Source organism: Oryctolagus cuniculus, chromosome 18 (genome assembly GCF_051225735.1).
Source record: "Oryctolagus cuniculus isolate XC-2025 breed Fujian yellow rabbit chromosome 18, ASM5122573v1, whole genome shotgun sequence".
NCBI classification, from domain to species: domain Eukaryota; kingdom Metazoa; phylum Chordata; class Mammalia; order Lagomorpha; family Leporidae; genus Oryctolagus; species Oryctolagus cuniculus.
In genome coordinates this window covers 68167261-68186241 of record NC_142884.1, presented here as the reverse complement: position 1 = coordinate 68186241, position 18981 = coordinate 68167261, and the positions used below count along the sequence as shown (strand labels likewise).

The window sequence follows — 18981 nt, the reverse complement described above, 5'->3', positions numbered from 1 at the left end:
TACCTTGAGGGGAAGTGTCCAGAATGATTGGGATCTATTAAATAAGTATTGTGAGGGAGGGAGCTTGACCCAACCGTTGAGACACTGGCTAAGACACCCAAGCCCCATATGCAAGGTCCTGAGTTCACTTCCCAACTCTAGCTCCTGATTCCAGCTTCCGGCTAATGCAGACCCCGGGAGGCAGCAGAGATGGTCCAGTTAACAGGATTCCCAGCTCCCAGCTCCAGTCCCAGCCCAGCCCCAGGGACTAAGGGCGTTTGTGGGGTGAACCAGTAGATGAAAGGCCTTTCTCTGTGTCTCTGTCTCTCTCTCTCTCTCTGCTTCTGCCTCTCAAACAAATAAATAAAAAGAACAAAACACCCTTTAAAAAGCTCCTGCCCATATTTTGTAGCTTTATTTACACAAATATTTATGTATTTTGTAAGTTTTATTCTATTTTAAGTGGTATTTCTAATTGTTCATCACTAATGTGTAAAAACACAATTTTTGTGTATTAATTCTATATCATGTAAATTCATTACATAAATTTATTTAGTCTATAGACTTTTCTATAGATTATCTTCTCAATTGCTAATAAAGATAATTTTTACTTCTTTCTTTCCAAACTGGATGCCTTTTGTTTTTTTCTTTGCATTTCACTCTGGCTAGAACTTTTCTTTGAACAGAATTGGTAAAAGTGAAATCTCTCTCCCTTTCTTCTGACACAATGGGGGAAGCATTCACTCTTCACCATTAATTATGCTGTTAATTGTAGATTTTTCATAAATGTTCTATGTTGTCTGAGGATTTCCCTATTTCTATTTTACTAAGAATTTTTCTTTTTAACCAGGATTACATTTTGGATTTTGTTAAATGCCTTTTCTTTTTCTTTTTTAAAGATTTACTTAGGTTTTTTTGGTTTTTTTTGTTTGTTTGTTTGTTTGTTTTTGGTTTTTTTTGAAAGACAGGGTTACAGGGCAGGGGAGGGAGAGAGAGAGAGAGGAGAGAGAGGGAGAGACAGAGAGAGGAGAGAAAGGAGAGGGGAGGAGGGAGGGGAGGGGAGGGGAGGAGAGGGGAGGAGAGGGGAGGAGAGGGGAGGGGGAGGGGGAGGGGGAGATTTTCCAATCATTGGTTCACTCCCCAAATGGTCACAATGGTCGGGGTTGGGCAGGCTAAAGCCAGAAGTCAGAAGCTTCATCCAGTATCCCACATTGGGAGTATCTCAGCCATCTTCCACTGCTTTCCCAGGCGTGTAGCAGAGAGCTGGATTGGAAGTAGAGCAGCCATGATTCAAACAGTGCCACATGAGATGCTGGCACTGCAGGCAGTGGCTTAACCCGCTGTGCCACAGCTATAGCCCCTGTCAAATGCTTTGTCTACAGAGAGAAACATACTTTAAAATTTATTGATATGGTAAATTACTTGGATTGATTTTTGAATCTTAAACAAGCCTTGTATTCCTGGGATAAACCACACTTCAGAAAGATGATGTAATGTTCTTCTTATATAGTATTGCATTTAATTTATTTAATTTCAATTATAATTTTTAAAATCTGTGTTCATCAGAGATATTGGTTGCCAGTGTTCTTCTCTTGTAATGTCTTTGCCTGCTTTTGTGTCACAGCAGTGCTGGTGTCATAGAACGAGTTGGAATGCGTTGCCTTATACAGAAAGACCTGAAATTCCATCAGCTGCTTTGACATCTTTGATCTTCACAGGAACCCCAGGTCGAGAGGAGAGTTCCCTCGCTTTCACCAGATATGCCCCCACCCAATAGGAAAAGTTCTCTGCCCACAAAATTCTTTGTGGTGGAGCTGCTGGTGCCAGTTTGTCCAATTCTTCTGGTCCTTCCCCTTCCAAGCACCTCAAATAGAGGAGGATTCACCAAGAATTTTGCATGCAAGGCCCAAATGTCTGTAACCAAGATGATGAGCACTGGCACAGATGCAGTTGGTGCTGTAAATCAGGTGGAACTGGAAGAGCAAACACAACTTATCCATCAAGTCTTAGACCTCCAGCACACACGTGAAGACCTCTTAGCAAGAGCAGAAGCAGTTAAGGAAGAAAAAATGAAGCTAAAATCATAAAACCAAGTGCTTAGACACTACTTAAGAAACCTCATGTCAAGTTCCCATGTTTTTCACTACACAAGAAACAAAAGAACATAAAGGATTGATATTTCTATTTTATGGCATTTTGGCTGGCCTTTTGTTTTTCTTAAAACCTGAATAGGTGTCAAAATTTACAATAAAATTAACTACATAATAGGAAAAAAAAAAAAGCTCCTGCCCAAACTCATAATAATACACACATACACACATACATATATACATACATACATACATACATACTGGGTGGTATGTGCGCATCACCAGGGAAAATATCATATCCTGCGTAGAACTACGACCAAATATTTCAGTTTAGTAGTGACAAGTCACTCTTTCTAGAGAAATACTTAAGTCAGGATTCCTAATTCATGTTAACCTGGCCTTAAAAATTAGTTGCTTTTAAGGAGCAGCGCTGATCAAGTAGGGAAGGACTGTGTGGGTGCAGCAGCTCTGTCTCCCCGGACTCACCCTTCCCTGCCCTTGACATTTCCCCCTCCCCCAGCTCAGAGGAGACCTGAGCCAGCACCCGGTTGCTAAGCAACTCTGAAGGGCACTGAAGGGACAACAGGGGCACAGCCTGTCCCCAAGGCCAGGGCGCTGCTCCCCCAGAGCAGCAGGGCACGGTCTGCAGATCAGTGCAGTCGGTGCTGGGGAGACACCTCTGCAGAATTGCTTTAGAAGATACAGAGCCTAAGGGATCAGAGGAAAATCAAAGCACACCTAAGTACCTCAAACCACGTGCCTTGTGCAGAGAGCTGCCGGGCTCCCGCAGAGGATGTCCCACGTCTTGTGAGAAGGCAGACATCCAGTACCTGCCAGTTTCAGCGAGGGCCTTCTGCGAGCACGGGCACTCCGCTCTAGGGTCACCCCCGTCGCGGTGTGCGAATGCCGTGGCCGTACACTTACTCTTTCGCTGCTGTCTGTTTTATTTTGTTCTGGTATTTATTTCGTGCTTTATCCGATAAAGCCAGTTTACAACACATCCACTGGCCCAAGTAGGAAAAACTGGCCTAGTTTCTGCTCCCATCGCAAGCAATGAGCCTTCAGCGTTGCATTTCGTATCCATTGCTCATCTGGGGGCACTATCCCTTCCTTCTTGTGGACCCAGTTTCTCACCTGCTATCATTTATATTGCACAGAAAGAACAGTCTTTCACCGAGCCCAGCTCAGTCGCACAGCTTCTATCGTCTGAAAAGGTCGATTTTGTTTGTCTGAAAGTCTTTATATTGCCTTCACTTTTGAAGGATATTTTTGGCAGATTTAAAATTCCAATTTTGCAGGGCTGTTTTTATTTTCCTTCGGTGCTTAGAAAATATAATTCCATTGTCTTCTGGCTTGCATAGTTCTAGAGGAGACATCTGATATTATTCTTATCTTTATTGCCCAAAAGGTAATGTGCCTTTTATCTCTGATTGCCTTTGAGACATTTTTCCTTATCACTGATTTTCAGAAATTTGATTATGATGTGACTCCATTTGTTTGCCTGTCTGTATTTCTCTTGCTTGGGTTCCCTGAAACTTTTAGGTTCTTTTCTGTTACTATAGAGTCCCTTAATTCTGGAAACCTTCCAGCCATTATTTCTTCCAGAAATTTTTTCTGAGCCCCAGTTTTCTGAGACACCAATTAAATGTATGATAGAGAATTCAATCTTGTCCCACAAATCACTGGGCCTCTGTTCACTTCCTTCTCTCTGTGCTTCATTTTATCTCATTTATTTTGGCCCATCTTCCAGGGCCCTGGTCTTCCTTTTTTCAATGGCTTTTCTTAGACCAAAACATTAAAATTTTCATTTCACCCATGATTAATTTATATATATATATTCCATTTCTTTCTTAGTTATGTTTAAAGTGAATTTTTTTTAACTTTTATTTAATGAATATAAATTTCCAAAGTACAGCTTATGGATTACAATGGCTTCCCCCCCATAACGTCCCTCCCACCCGCAACCCTCCCCTTTCCCACGCCCTCTCCCCTTCCATTCACATCATGATTCATTTTCGACTCTCTTTATATACAGAAGATCAGTTTAGCATAATTAAGTAAAGATTTCAACAGTTTGCTCCCACACAGAAACATAAAGTGAAAAATACTGCTTGAGTACTAGTTATAGCATTAAATCTCAATGTACAGCACACTAAGGACAAAGATCCTACATGAGGAGTAAGTGCACAGTGACTCCTGTTGTTGACTTAACAAATTGACACTCTTGTTTATGGCCTCAGTAATCACCCTAGGCTCTTGTCATGAGCTGCCAAGGCTATGGAAGCCCCCTGAGTTCACCGACTCTGATCATATTTAGACAAGGCCATGGTCAAAGTGGAAGTTCTCTCCTCCCTTCAGAGAAAGGTACCTCCTTCTTTGATGATCCGTTCTTTCCACTGGGATCTCACTCACAGAGATCTTTCATTTAGGGTTTTTTTTTTTTTTTTTCCCCAGAGTGCCTTGGCTTTCCATGCCTGAAATACTCTCATGGGCATTTCAGCCGGATCCGCATGCCTTAAGGGCTGATTCTGAGGCCAGAGTGTTGTTTAGGACATCTGCCATTCTATGACTCTGCTATGTATCTCATTTCCCATGTTGGATCGTTCTCTTCCTTTTTTATTCTATCAGCTAGTATTTGCAGACACTATTCTTGTTTATATGATCCCTTTGGTTCTTAGTCCTATCATTATGATCAATTGTGAACAGAAATTGATCACTGGGACTAGTGAGATGGCATTGGTACATGCCACCTTGATGGGATTGAATTGGAATCCCCTGGTATGTTTCTAACTCTACCGTTTGAGGTAAGTCAGCTTGAGCATGTCCCGAATTGCACATCTCTTCCCTCTCTTATTCCCACTCTTATATTTAACAGGGATCACTTTTCAGTTAAGTTTCAGCACTTAAAAATAATTGTGTATTGATTACAGTATTCAACCAAAAGTATTAAGTAGAACAAACAAAAAAAAATACTAAGAGGGATAACATATTAAGTTGCTCATCAACAGTCAGGGTGAGGGCTGATCAAGTCACCATTTCTCCTAGTGTTCATTTCACTTTAACAGGTTTCCTTTTTGGTGCTCAGTTAGTTGTCACCTATCAGGGAGAACAAGTGGTATTTGTCCCTTTGGGATTGGCTTATTACACTCAGCATAATGTTTTCCAAATTCCGAACAGGGATCACTTTTCAGTTAAAATTTAAACACCTAAGAATAATTGTGTGTTAATTACAGAGTTCAACCAATGGTACTAGAACAAAAAAAAATACTATAATGGATAAAGTATTACATTGTACATCAACCGTCAGGACAAGAGCTGATCAAGTCACTGTTTCTGATAGTGTCCATTTCACTTCAACAAGTTTCCCCTTTGGTGCTCAGTTGTCGCTGATCAGGGAGACCATATGATATTTGTCCCTTTGGGACTGGCTTAATTCTAAAGTGAATTTTTTATGATGTAAAATAACTTTTTAAACCCCTTTGAGCCAGTCCCATCCCCTTTTATCATTTTTTTTATTTGACAGATAGAGTTAGACAGTGAGAGAGAGAGAAAGACAGAGAGAAAAGTCTTCCCTCCATTGGTTCACTCCCCAATTGGCCACTACAACTGGAGCTACGCCGATCCAAAGCCAGGAGCCAGGTACTTCTTCCTGGTCTCCCATGCGGGTGCAGGCGCACTTGGGCCATCCTCCGCTGCCCTCCCGGACCACAGCAGAGAGCTAGACTGAAAGAGGAGCAACTGGGACTAGAACTCAGTGCCCATATGGGATGCTGGCGCCGCAGGTGGAAGATTAACCTAGTGAGCCACGGCACGGGGCCCCTTTTATCATTTCTAACTATGGTTTTCTTTTGGTTAATGGTGATTGTATATGTAATTACTATTAACCAAGAGAAAGTCTATATTTATTTACATATATAAATTCATATATATACATATGGACATATTATATAAAATATGTGTAAGTACATATTTGATTATACAAGGGTACTTCAAAAATTTTGTGAAAAACAGAACTGAAAGTATGAGTATATTTCAAGGCAAAAAAAACTTTGAAATCCATGCGAAAATTTTCCCCCTCTCTGAATAAGATCGAAGTCGGCGAACTCAAAAGGCTTCCATAGCCTTGGCAACTCATGACCAGAGCCTAGGGAGATTACTGATGCCATAAACAAGAGTGTCAAATGGTTAAGTCAACAACAGGAGTCACTGTGTACTTACTTCTCATGTGGGATCTGTCCTTAGTGTGTTGTCCAATGTGAAGTAATGCTATAACTAGTACTGAAACAGTATTTTACACTTTGTGTTTCTGTGTGGGTGCAAACTGATGAAATCTTTACTTAATATATACTAAATCGATCTTCTATATATAAAGATAATTGAAAATGAATCTTGATGTGACTGGAATGGGAGAGGGAGTGGAAGATGGGAGGGTTGTGGGTGGGAGGGAAGTTATTGGTGGGGGGAACCATTGTAATCCATAAACTGTACTTTGGAAATTTATATTTACTAAATAAAAGTTAAAAAAAAGAATATGGATTTTCCACATATTCTGAAACACAAATTTTTGCACCAAAATAAACTGATGCCTTTAATTCCGTTCTCCCACAAACTTTCTGAAGTATCCTTGTAAATAATATGTTATATAGGATATATTATATGTATTTACTTCTTTGCATAGCTTTAAATTTATTGGATTCAAATGCTAAATTATTAAATGTCAGATTTTTTTCTTTTTTTAAAGAGTGTTGAAATTCATTCTGACAGGCAGGTCAGTGACTTCCACATCAACTCATTTTTAAGTTTTATTTTTTAAAGAAAAGGCTGACGTAGAATGGTCTTTATTCCAGGAATAGTTTGATCTTCCTGGTAAGCCTAATCTTTCTGTTGTCCCCATTGAGCTCCCCAGGTCTCAGGGAGAGCTGTGTGCCTGGCTGAGTGAAACTCGCCTCTTGGGCTGAATGTGTTCTGGGATTGGTTGAGACTGCAGCTTCTCCATTGTTCCTGGTGACGTTCAGTATTCAGTAACTGACTTAGGAGGACCACTATTCCCGTTTCTGGAGCTATTTTATGCCTCACTCCCTCTTCTGCAGTGTACCACTTGGCAAATTCCACATACTTCATCCTCTTCAGACTCAAATCAATGTCTTCTCAAGCCAGAGAGAATGCTGTACTCTGCTTGGGTAATCCTGTACCACCATCTACAAAAGGCCTCTGGTGGTTGTCGCCAGGGCAACTGTACAGCTCACATCACTTATTTTCCTCTTCCCTGGATCACAATTCTTCACTTTCTGTGGGCCAGGTTTTGAAAACAATAGTTTCATGTTTTTCTAGTTCTCTTTTATAGCGAGGGGACAAGTCTGGTGACAGTTTCTTCAACTTAGCAAGAAGCAGAAAACCTATAGTCCCATTAGATAAAGAACTGAAGCTAGCTTGAATTGATGTGTCTGATTTTGGGTCTCCCATGAGTGTGCAGTTGACATGTTTGCCACAAGTACAGGAATGTGAAGATTTCAGGAGGATACAGAATCAACTCCATGGTAACTCAGTAACGTGGACACCATGGTGCCACTGGTTTTTGACAAGAGGCCACCAAAGCACATGAAATACACAGAAAACCACCTTAGATTCTTAATAAACCACCAGCCACTGACATTCTCTTTAATACAATACACTTTGGATTGCATTCTGCACACCAAAGAAACCATGTCCTCCAAATTCTTCAGTTAATAATGTACTATTTAAAAACTGACCAACGTTGAATTTAATAAAAATAACCCTCAAGGGAAACTGGAGCAGCATCTCAACAGTCACTGTCTTCCTTACCTTCCACAAGAGGTTGTCATATTATTTCAGAGATTCCAACAGAGAATACTCCCCACAAGAGTCTCACAGAAGCCCAAAGGGCACTTTGCTGGGGTACAGCTAGAGCCCTGACACAAAACTCCCCTTGCATAGCTCATGTACGTGGCTGTGCTTGCTGCTCCTTTACACAAGGCTGAGAGTTCCGCCAATCCATACCACTACCTCAGAAAATAACTTAAAAAAAAAAAATACAAAAATCCCTCTCCTAAAGAGCATGCTAAGAAAAAGATGGTCAAGCAGATGTTGGCGTCTTTATTGCTGCAGACATGGTCAATACGATGAGGAATAGCCTGCTTTGATTTCTAAGTGGATGCGACTTGCAAGTCACATAGCAGTTTTAAATACGTGCATTTCCTTCAACTTTTTATATATTCATTACAGAAAATTCACTTCTCTTCCAAGTGTAGAAGCCTCATAGCTCTTGGCAATAAATTTAGCATTTAACATGCAGAGTGCTACGCCAGGAAGTCAACAGAGGAGAGCGATTCACACTGAACTTTTCTGGCTCATACAAAACTGGAAGCAAAGGGCGTTAGCACAGCAGTTGAGACACCGCTTGAGACGTCAATATCCCTTATTGGAATGCCTGCTTCAAGTTGGGCTTTTCCACTTTCTATTCAGCTTCCTGCTAATACTCATCCCAGAAAGAAGCAGGTGATGGTTCAAGTATATGCGTCCCTACCACCCCTGCGGGGACCCACATTGAGTTCTAGGCTCCTGGTTTTGACCTGGCCCAACCCTGGATGCTGTAGGCATTTGGGGGAGTGAACCAATGAAGATATTTTTTTTTTTTTTTTGACAGGCAGAGTTGATAGTGAGAGAGAGAGATAGAGAGAAAGGTCTTCCTTTTGCCGTTGGTTCACCCTCCAATGGCCGCCGCGGCTGGCACGCTGCGGCCAGTGCACCGCGATGATCCGAAGCCAGGAGCCAGGTGCTTCTCCTGGTCTCCCATGCAGGTGCAGGGCCCAAGCACTTAGGCCATCCTCCACTGCACTCCCTGGCCACAGCAGAGAGCTGGCCTGGAAGAGGGGCAACCAGGACAGAATCCGGCGCCCTGACTGGGACTAGAACCCGGGGTGCCAGCGCCGCAAGGCGGAAGATTAGCCTAGTGAGCCGCGGCGCCAGCCATAACTTACTTTTGAAAAGTGAAAGTTTACACATACACACACACACACACACACACACATACACAAGTACTTTTAAAAGTTCATGGAAAATGGGCTTAAAAGATAAATTTATGGAGCCAGTGCTGTGGCATAGAAGGTAAAGCCGCCGGCGCCGCAGCTCACTAGGCTAATCCTCCGCCTAGCGGCGCCGGCACACCGGGTTCTAGTCCCGGTCGGGGCGCCGGATTCTGTCCCGGTTGCCCCTCTTCCAGGCCAGCTCTCTGCTGTGGCCAGGGAGTGCAGTGGAGGATGGCCCAGGTGCTTGGGCCCTGCACCCCATGGGGAGACCAGGAAAAGCACCTGGCTCCTGGCTCCTGCCATCGGATCAGCGCGGTGCGCTGGCCACAGCGCGCCGGCCGCGGCGGCCATTGGAGGGTGAACCAACGGCAAAGGAAGACCTTTCTCTCTGTCTCTCTCTCTCACTGTCCACTCTGCCTGTCAAAAAAAAAAAAAAAAAAAAAAAAAAAAAGGTAAAGCCGCCGCCTGCAGTGCCAGCATGCCAGTAGGTGCTGGTTCAAGTCCTGGTTGCTCCACTTCCAATCCACCTCTCTGCTATTGTACCTGAGAAAGCAGTAGAAGATGGCCCAAGTGCTTGGGCCCCTGCACCCCCATGGGAAACCCAGAAGAAGTTCCTGGCTCCTGATTTCAGGTCAGCCTAGCTCCAGCCATTGCAGCCATTGGGGGAGTGAATCAGCAGATGGAAGATCTTTCTCTTTCTCTCTCTCTCTCTCTCTCTCTAACTCTGCCTTTCAAATAAATAAATAAATCTTTTTTAAAAAATAAATTTATTTTTAGAGCAAACCAAGTTTTGAAATCCATGTATTCTTTTTATAATATGTATTTTCCATGAGATTTTTGAGGATCCCTTTTGAAGACCCTTCATATGATTCATATATAAAATACAGATATTAAATATTCTGTATAAATATTCAAAGATACTAGATATTCAATAAAACTATTGAACTACCTGCCTTAAGCACCACAGACCAGGCAATGCACCAACAGCTTACATACTTTCTATTATTCAGTATACTCATATATCTAATTATACCCACTATGTGGGAGGCTCTCTGTTAGATACGGAGAATACAAAGAACAATATAAAAATCCTGGAATTGCTATGGTCCAAACAGAATAAGTCAAAAATGGCAAGGTTATATTTGGAGAGTCAATTAAACCATCTGTACAGTCATCTAGGGTTTAAAATGTTTGTTTAGCGTGGATGTCTTGTTTGATGGCCTGAGAATCGATGATTATGAACTGTTACAGATCCTAAAAAGAAATATTTTTTAAAGAAAGGAGAACATCACCATTTGTCAGCCTTGTTTCTGCTCTCATTACTGCACTCTGGCATTTATCAAGACTGTTTGTAAGAACTCGGGATTTAAACATTTAATTATCAGAAACTTTTCTTAGTATCTCAACGCTAAGACTTAACACAGATGCTATGTTGTTTCATACAACATCCCCATGTAGCTATTTATATAAATTAGAAGTAAAAAATTAAATTCACTCCCTCAGTCTTACTAGTCTCATTTCAAATACTCTATACCACTGTATGGTATTTCTGTCATCACAACAAGTTCTATTGGACAGAACTAGTTTATCCAATTTTAACATAGAAAATAATCTTCCAACTCAAGCCATATTATGTTGCTAAGCATGTTTCTCTAACATTTTATTTATTTTATATCAAAAGGTAAACATCTTTCACTCTGATTGAGAAGCTCAATGTTATTCATCTTACGATTATTTTAAGTCATTAATTAACATATTCCCTATACAAATCTATTCTCATTCAAGAGCACCAACATATTTGAGAACACCAAATCAAGACAGTACTTTTAAGGCAGGAATTGTGGCACAGTGGGTTAAACTGCTGCTTAGAATGCCCAGATCCCACTTCAGAATGTCCATCCAAGTCCCAGCTACTCTGCTTCCAACAGACCTTCCTGCCAGTGCTTCCTGAGGGACAGAAGAAAATGGTTCACGTGCTTAGGAGACCCAGATAGAGTTCTGGGCTCCTGGCTTTGGCCTGGCCTGGCCTTGGCTGTTATAACCCAGTAGGGAAGCAAACTAGAGGGTGGAAGATCTCTCTCTCTCTCTCTCTCTCTCTCTCTCTCTCTCTGCCTTTCTACTAGATGAAAAAATTTAAAAGTTAACACTTTAAATTTTGAACATTATAAGAGAAATATATAAAATTAAAAGTTAAATGAAATTAAATTATTTATTTATTATCCCCATGAAACTCTTCAAAGGGGACACACTGAAAACATTCCCTCCTTCTTAGATACTTCTAAAAAATCTTGCTAAGGAAAATTTTGGGGGTCCAGCCTATGGTGTAGCAGGTAAAGCCACCACCTGCCGTGCTGGCATTCCATGGAGATCTGGAGATCCTGGAGATCTTCCACTTCTGATCCAGCTCCCTGCTCATGTGCCTGGGAAGGCAGTGGAAGATGACACAAGTACTATCACCCACGTAAGACACTTAGATGGAGTCCTGAAACAATCCTGGGTTCAGCCTAGCCCAGCCTTGGTCATTGTGGCCACTTGAGGAGTGAACTGGAAAATGGAAGACCTCCATCACTCCTTGCATTCCGTGTTTGAACTCAGTTTACCTGATAGTCTCCTTATGCATTTCAAAGTTCCCCAGTTAAATTGGGAGGTGTATCTATCTCCTGCAGATATTACAAAATCCTCTTAATAACATCCATGCTCCCACGATCCTGTGAATGTTATGATCCAGGATGGCTTTCTGGGCATCACCAGAACAGGGTGACTGGAGGGTCGTTTTAGACACCATTTCCAAGCCAGCGAGGCAGCAAGTCAAGTTTTCAAGCCTTAAACTCTTTGACCAAAGCAAAAAGGACTTTTGTGCCTCTGTGTTGAAAATCAGTGCTATTTTGGGATCTCTTTGAAAGATTTTACTGGGAGAAAATGTGGCAGACTTTCAAGATGAAATATGAGTAATCAGAAGAAGTTGATTATGATTAATATAATGTATCAATTGTCAATGTAGAAAATATTACTTCAGAATCTTCACTGCTGTTTTGGTTTTTTATCTGTTTGTTTTTAATTTTTGTTTATTTGAGAGGCAAATAGAGAGAGAGAGGTCCCATCCACTGGTTCACTTTCCAAATACCCACAATAGCTGCAACTGGCCCGAGGCCAACGCCAACGCCAGGAGCCAAAAACTCAATCCATGATTCTCACACACAGAACAGACCCAGCTATTTGTACAACAACTGCTGCCTCCCAGGGTGTACATTAGCAGGAAGCTGGAGTCAGGAGCCAGAGGCAAGTGTTCAACTCAGGCACACAGATATGGGATGTGGGCATCTAAACTTCTAGGCCAAATGCCTACCCTTCATTGTTTAAGGAAACAATAAAATCACACACTTTCAAATGAACCTCTATTACCCTTCTCTTATCCCTCCCCCAAACCTGCAAATCTAAAGTACTCTCAGCTATAAGTCTAAAGTATTCAGAGAGATCTGAAGCTGTCTTAAAACACTGTTCACATATTTAGCCCCTAAGTTACTTGTTAACCACTTTAAGGATGGGCATTTGGTACAGCCATTAACATGCCACCTGGGATGCTGCCACCCCATATCAGAGTACTTGGATTGGGTCCCAGCTCTGCTTCCAGCTTCAGCTTCCGACCAATACACGTCCTTGGAAGCAGCAGGCAGTGGCTTAATTGGGCTCCTGCCTCCCATGTTGGTGACCTGGATTGAGTTCCTCCTCTAGCTTTAGCCCGACCTAGCCCTGGAGAGTGAACCAACAGATGGAAGATCTTTCTTATGCACGTGCATGTGCCTTCAAATAAATAAATATAATTTTTACTTTATAAGTGCACACTGCATACCGTTATCTACTGAGTACTATTTCTTTGTGGAGAAATTTTCCCCTATTTTCAGTTACTACCACTTTGTCCTGGTCTCCATGGTTTCTAATGAAAAACATCAACTTAGAACCTGTATGCCCTGAAAATATCCTTCAGAAATGAAGGGAAAACCAAAATATTCTTAGATGAAAGGAAACTAACAGAATTTGCCATCAAATTAGGTCTATCCTAAAAGAATAGCTAATGGAAGTTCTCTGAACAGATGATAAACAATAAAAGAAGAAATGTTGGATCATCACAAAGAAGGTATAGTAAGCAAAAATGGGGGGGAGGGGGTTGAAGCAATAGACTTTCCTTCTCTTAACCACTTCACAATCATCATTTCTTTTTATACATAGGTAGATCTAAAACACATAACCAAAATAATGCAAAAGGGAGCACAATATAAATACCAATGAAATATTCTAATGTTCCACATTATTGAATTAGAAGTAATATAATGTGTGTTAGACTACAGCATGTTCAGGATGCACATTATTGGCTGGCACCATGGCTCAATAGGCTAATCCTCCGCCTGCGGCACCGGCACACTGGGTTCTAGTCCCGGTTGGGGCACCGGATTCTGTCCTGGTTGCTCCTCTTCCAGTCCAGCTCTCTGCTGTGGCCCGGGAGTGCAGTGGAGGATGGCCCAAGTCTTTGGGCCCTGCACCCGCATGGGAGACCAAGAGAAGCACCTGGCTCCTGGCTTCGAATCAGCGCAGCTCACTGGCCGCAGCGCACCGGCTGCAGCGGCCATTGGGGGGTGAACCAATGGAAAAGGAAGACCTTTCTCTCTGTCTCTCTGTCTCCCACTGTCCACTCTGCCTGTCAAAAAAAAAAAAAAAAAAAGGATGCACATTATAATCCCTAAGATAGCCACTGAAAGAATAATTATCAAAAGCACAACTAAAATATGAATAGAGGAAAGCTAAATAATAAAAATATAAGAGTTTTGTCCTAAAACAAAAGGACCAAATGACAATTGTACTTGAGTGATTTAAGAAAAGGGTCCAGGGGCCAGCGCTGTGGAATAGCAGGTAAAGCCACCACTTGCAGTGCCGGCATCCCACATGGGTGCTGGTTCAAGTCCCAGCTGCTCCACTTCCAATCCAGCTCTTTGCTATGGCCTGAGAAAGCAGTAAAAGATAACCCAAGTCCTTGGGCCTCTGCACCCACGTGGGAGACCCAGAAGAAACTCCTGGCTCTTGGCTTCAGATCGGCTCAGCTCCAGCCATTGCAGCCATCTGGGAAGTGAACCAGCAGATGGAAGACCGACCTCTCTCTCTCTCTCTCTCTCTCTCTCTCTCTCTCCCCTTCTCTGTTACTCTGCCTTTCAAATACATAAATAAATCTCTGAAAAAAAAAAAAAAGAGAGATATGAGCCTGATGAAATTTTACCTAATAGCACTAAAAGCACTGAATATTTTTAGGTCCAAGAACCATAACTGAATTTCACTTTCTGATCTGGGAAGAAAGTTAATAAATAAAACCATTGTGCATGTTGACAAAACTGGTTTTTAAAACATTTTAAGAACATTGGAAAATTCCAAAGATTATCAATTCACTTTGAAACAGCAAGAAAGGATTGTAGTCTGGAAAGTGCCCTAATTCTAGGTCCCACAAATGTGAAGGGACCCTCTGGTGTGATTGGTACATTCGTTTGTGCATGTACAATTCCATTTCAATCATTTACCTTCAGACTCTCTTAAAATGTTCTCTGGTTAAGGTCCATAAAGTTAATCTTGGAATAATTGTTTCTGTCTCCATCCGCTGCTGATTTTCCTATTTCCACCTAAATCTCAGTGTAGCTTTCGTAGCATTCAAAAAGGAAAGCAATTAGTGATTGCTCACCTTTTTTATACTCGGGTAGTAAAAATTCCATCATCTCAGTGTGAAATGTTTTGATACTCAAATGAATTACCAGTTTCTAGGAAGAGCCCACCCACAACAGTGCATAAACACAGGATTCAGGTGACCATCCTATACTGCATTGCTCTTAGAATATGAGACATGTCAGGTCAAAATCAGAGTTTTAAATATACAATCAATATTGCTGACACCAAGAGGAAGAGAGCTTCATTCCCCAATCCTTGACACAAGAGTTAACTGTGGCTCAGCTGGACACAATGTAATCATCAGTAAAAATCAGTTCACTCATAATTCAAGAAGTCTACCTATCATCCCAGTACCTTTGTGTTTCTCTCTCCCCTCTCTCTCCTCTCTCTCCCTCTCCCTCTCTCCCCCTCTACCTCTCTCTCTCTCTACCTCTCCCTCTCTCCTCCTCCTCTCCCTCTCTCCTCACCCTCTTTCCCCTCTCTCCTCTCTTTCCCCTCTCTCTCTCTCTCTCTCTCTCTCTCTCTCTCCCTCCCTCTCCCTCTTCTCTCCCTCTCTCCCTCTCTCCCTCTCTCTCTCCCTCTCTCCCTCTCTCATCATAGACTTTCCCCTCTTTGGATTCACACAGATCCATGCAGAGATCAAACACAGAACCTCTTGATCAGAATGGCTGTCATTTTCCTGCTCGGATGACTTTTCTCCCTCTCTACCAAAGGGCTGCTACCATTTCGCTGTCAAATGTGTCAGGCAAGACTTTGAAGGTGTCCATCAATTGGCAACATGAGGTCTGCCAGGCAAGACTACTGCCTTTAGAAAGGAAGCAGAAGCTTCCAGAGTTGTAATATAAAAGGCAGTGAGACCCCAAGCATCCTCTCTGAATTCTATCTGAATGTGAAGTCTGTATTTTCATAAGTAGAAATATAGGGAAGCAGTTCCTACAAAAGCTCTGAAAGAAAGAGAGATCCCTTTATCTCCAAAACAAGACTAATAGCTCTGTAAACTCAGAAGGATGGGGAAGAGAGAGGTTTTCCATGAATTTAAATTATTCTTTATACATTTTCAGGGAACTGGGGAATTCTGGCCATAATATTTTGATCACCTATTCTAAGTAAAAAGCTCTAAGAATCTCTGTTTTCTTGATTCATCAAAATAGAGGGCAAGCCCGTATTTGGGATGAGTCACTGAGTACAAGCATGGAGATATTAAAATAGCCTACAGACTTCTCAACAGGTAGACGTCTCATCTTACCACTTCTTAACAGGGATGAGAATTAAGAGCTGCCTCAGTTGATCCACACAAGTCTCATTTCAGATCAGCTTCTGATTCATGGGGTGCAGATCCTGCTGTGTAGAAGGGCTTTCTGTCTGGCAGAATGCAGTTTGGTTAAATTACCAAAGTTTAGATCACTGTGTTTCCTACCTTAGAGCTCTCTTAAAGCTCCTGCAATAAACAGACCTGCTCCCCTTGCTGTTTCCTCCCAGCAGAAACTAGAGAGATGCAAAACTGAGACCTGTCTCAGCCATATAAACCATTATCACCATATAAATGGCTGAGAAAATGAACTACAATGAAAGTAATGTTAAAATAACAGACAAAGGTAAGTTTCAAATGGGCTGAAGCATGTTTAACAAAAATGGGAAATAATCGGATATATGGGAGATACATATGCTGGTTTATTTTGAGTTGACAATAGGTCAATAGATTATTTGTTGATAAAATATTCTCCAAGTTTTGGCTGCTCGAAAATAAATTAAAGTAGCATGCATGTGTTATGGGAGTAAAAATTCAGTTGACTATGTATAAAAGTATGACATATTTCAGAAAGTGAAAAGGAACTCAATATATTGAAGAATTGTGATATAAAGTCTCTTCAATCTGCCAATGTAATATTGACTCTTAATAGAACGTATTTAAATCAAACTAAACGCAATAATAGGAGAGTTGTAATATAAAAGCCAGTGAAACGTATACATTTATACACAAGTGTGCAAAGTCTAATTATATTCTGTATACATATATATTCCATGAATGTGTATACAATTTATTTGAAAGTAAGCCGTACTTCTAAAATGGAAACAATGAAAGATTTTTATGGCACTATAAAACATCCATGTACTAAATGTCTGCATCTCATGTCCGAGTACCTGGATTCGATTCCCTGCTCTGGCTCCTGGCTCTGGCTTCCTGCTGATCCAGACCCTGGGAGGCAGTGAGGCTCACCTGGAGAGACCTGAACTGAGTTTCTGCTTCCTGGCTTCAGCCTGGCCCAGCCCTAGCTGTGGCTGGCTGGGAAGATCTTCACTGAGGTGACTTTGAAAGGTTAGGAAAAGGCATAACCTAATTTGTTCATATTTTCATAAGGTTTTGTGTATTCTCCTAGGTTCAAATTCAGATAGATAATAACTTGCATTTTTAAGATATTCCCTTTTAGTACTTCACATTGTACTATGGTGAGGGGTTTTTGGCTTTTGTTTTTAATGTTTTATGTTGTGTTGTCTCCTGTTCTAGCTATTTACCTCCAAAAGAAGGAGGAGGGGCAGGAGAAGCTCAAAGCACTGCAGAGAATCAACTCCAAAACAATTGCCCTGGACGCCTTCTGCTTCTGAAGGGAGGTGGTTAACAGAGTATCCATACTCAAAGAGATAGTGTGTTCCATTCAATGGGCTTATCACCTAGAAATCAAAACACATTATACTTAGGATTACAAAGACACCTGGAGACAGTGATGTTCTAGGTAACCCTAAACCCACAGTGTGCACAAAAGCACCCCGAGGCTAGTGTGTTTTCCTGAAATGTGCTCATTTATTTCTGTCTGCACTGCCAGTGTGTTCCTGAATTCCATGGCTCAGTTCCCTAGTGATGAACAGAGGATACAGAAATCATACAACATATAGAACATTAAGGAAAATGAAGCATGAGTTGGTATGCATGATAGCAGCACAGTGCCACACTATCAGTCTGTTTGAAGTCAGCTATTTCTTTTTCAATAACTGAACAAGAAGCATGTTTTATCAGAGAAAAAAATGGAAACCCTTGAATGCTTTTCCAGCCTGCCAATGTCACACACATTTACTGAACAGCATCTATGTATGTGCCAGCCACTGTTGCTGGTGCAGTTGCTTATGGTAAATTATTCTATCTCTGTAACATGTTATTTGGAGGCAAACTGGCACTATTCACAAGGAACTTTGGGTTTAATTAGCATCTAAAAATTCTAAATACCCATAATTGTACATGGCCAGGAACATTACTCATGGCTAATTTGCATGTTGTTCCTATTGTCCCTAAAATGTGAGGACATTTAACAATAACTACTTTCTGCCACATGATGCTGCATGCTAAACCGAGAGCAAAGATCACTCAGAGCTGATGGAACTTGGCACGGAGGACTCCTGGGGTCATGGCGAACCGCTACACAGTTTAACACCCTCTCATCTCATGCCCACTGAATTTCCCTTTCGAGCTTGCCTCCTGCCCAAGCTCTTGCAGCTTCATCCCAGCGCTGTCCTGCTCAGTTATCTTGGTCCTAGGTGGCTGTTAGCAGAATCATAATTTAGAGGTTCAAAGGGCTCCTGGGTTATCCATCAGGCCAATTCCATTTCAAATATAAGAAAGTCTGGTGCACTCTGGTCAAATTGACATTTTCTCCCTGACTACATATCAGTCGCACAAAAGCTGAAGCTCCTTCTGTCTTGGGTTTCTGCTGTTCGTTGTCCTTTAACGTAGCAGCGCTTTCACTAAATCCTTTCTCTGAGCTCTTCTATGGAAAATACTCTAAACGTGTTTCTTTGTTTCTTTTTAATTGTGAATGAAAGTTACCTAAGCCCCAACCCTGAAGGATTTCAATAGTTCTCCAGCATTTTAATCCTACAATTTTGTGTCATACAATAAAAAATGAATCAAGACTCTATAGGGGGAAATTTGTGCTTCTAAGGAAAACTGCATTGTCTACACATAAAGAGAAGTATGGGTCTTTGGGAGATATTTTACAACTCTGTAAATTGTAGATAATGGATAGCAAAATAATTCTTGTCTATAGAAATGCAAATTATGCCGAGAGTCAGTTTACCTCTCTGCTTCACTGTAGAAAGTCCAGAATTTGCTTTTTTGCTTTTTCTTTTTTTGGTTTATTTATTTATTTATCTATTTATTTTTTAAGGAATAC

At 41.4% G+C, this 18981-nt stretch overlaps 1 long non-coding RNA gene and 1 pseudogene across 1 annotated transcript in view; one reads left to right on the top strand and one right to left on the bottom strand.

The window, feature by feature from the left end:
* Window positions 1-18981, bottom strand: part of LOC138846579 (uncharacterized) — a 168224-nt gene that overhangs the window by 107112 nt on the left and 42131 nt on the right. The gene's annotated exons all lie outside the window — the stretch shown is intronic.
* On the top strand, window positions 1350-2147 carry LOC127491377 (short coiled-coil protein pseudogene; annotated as a pseudogene).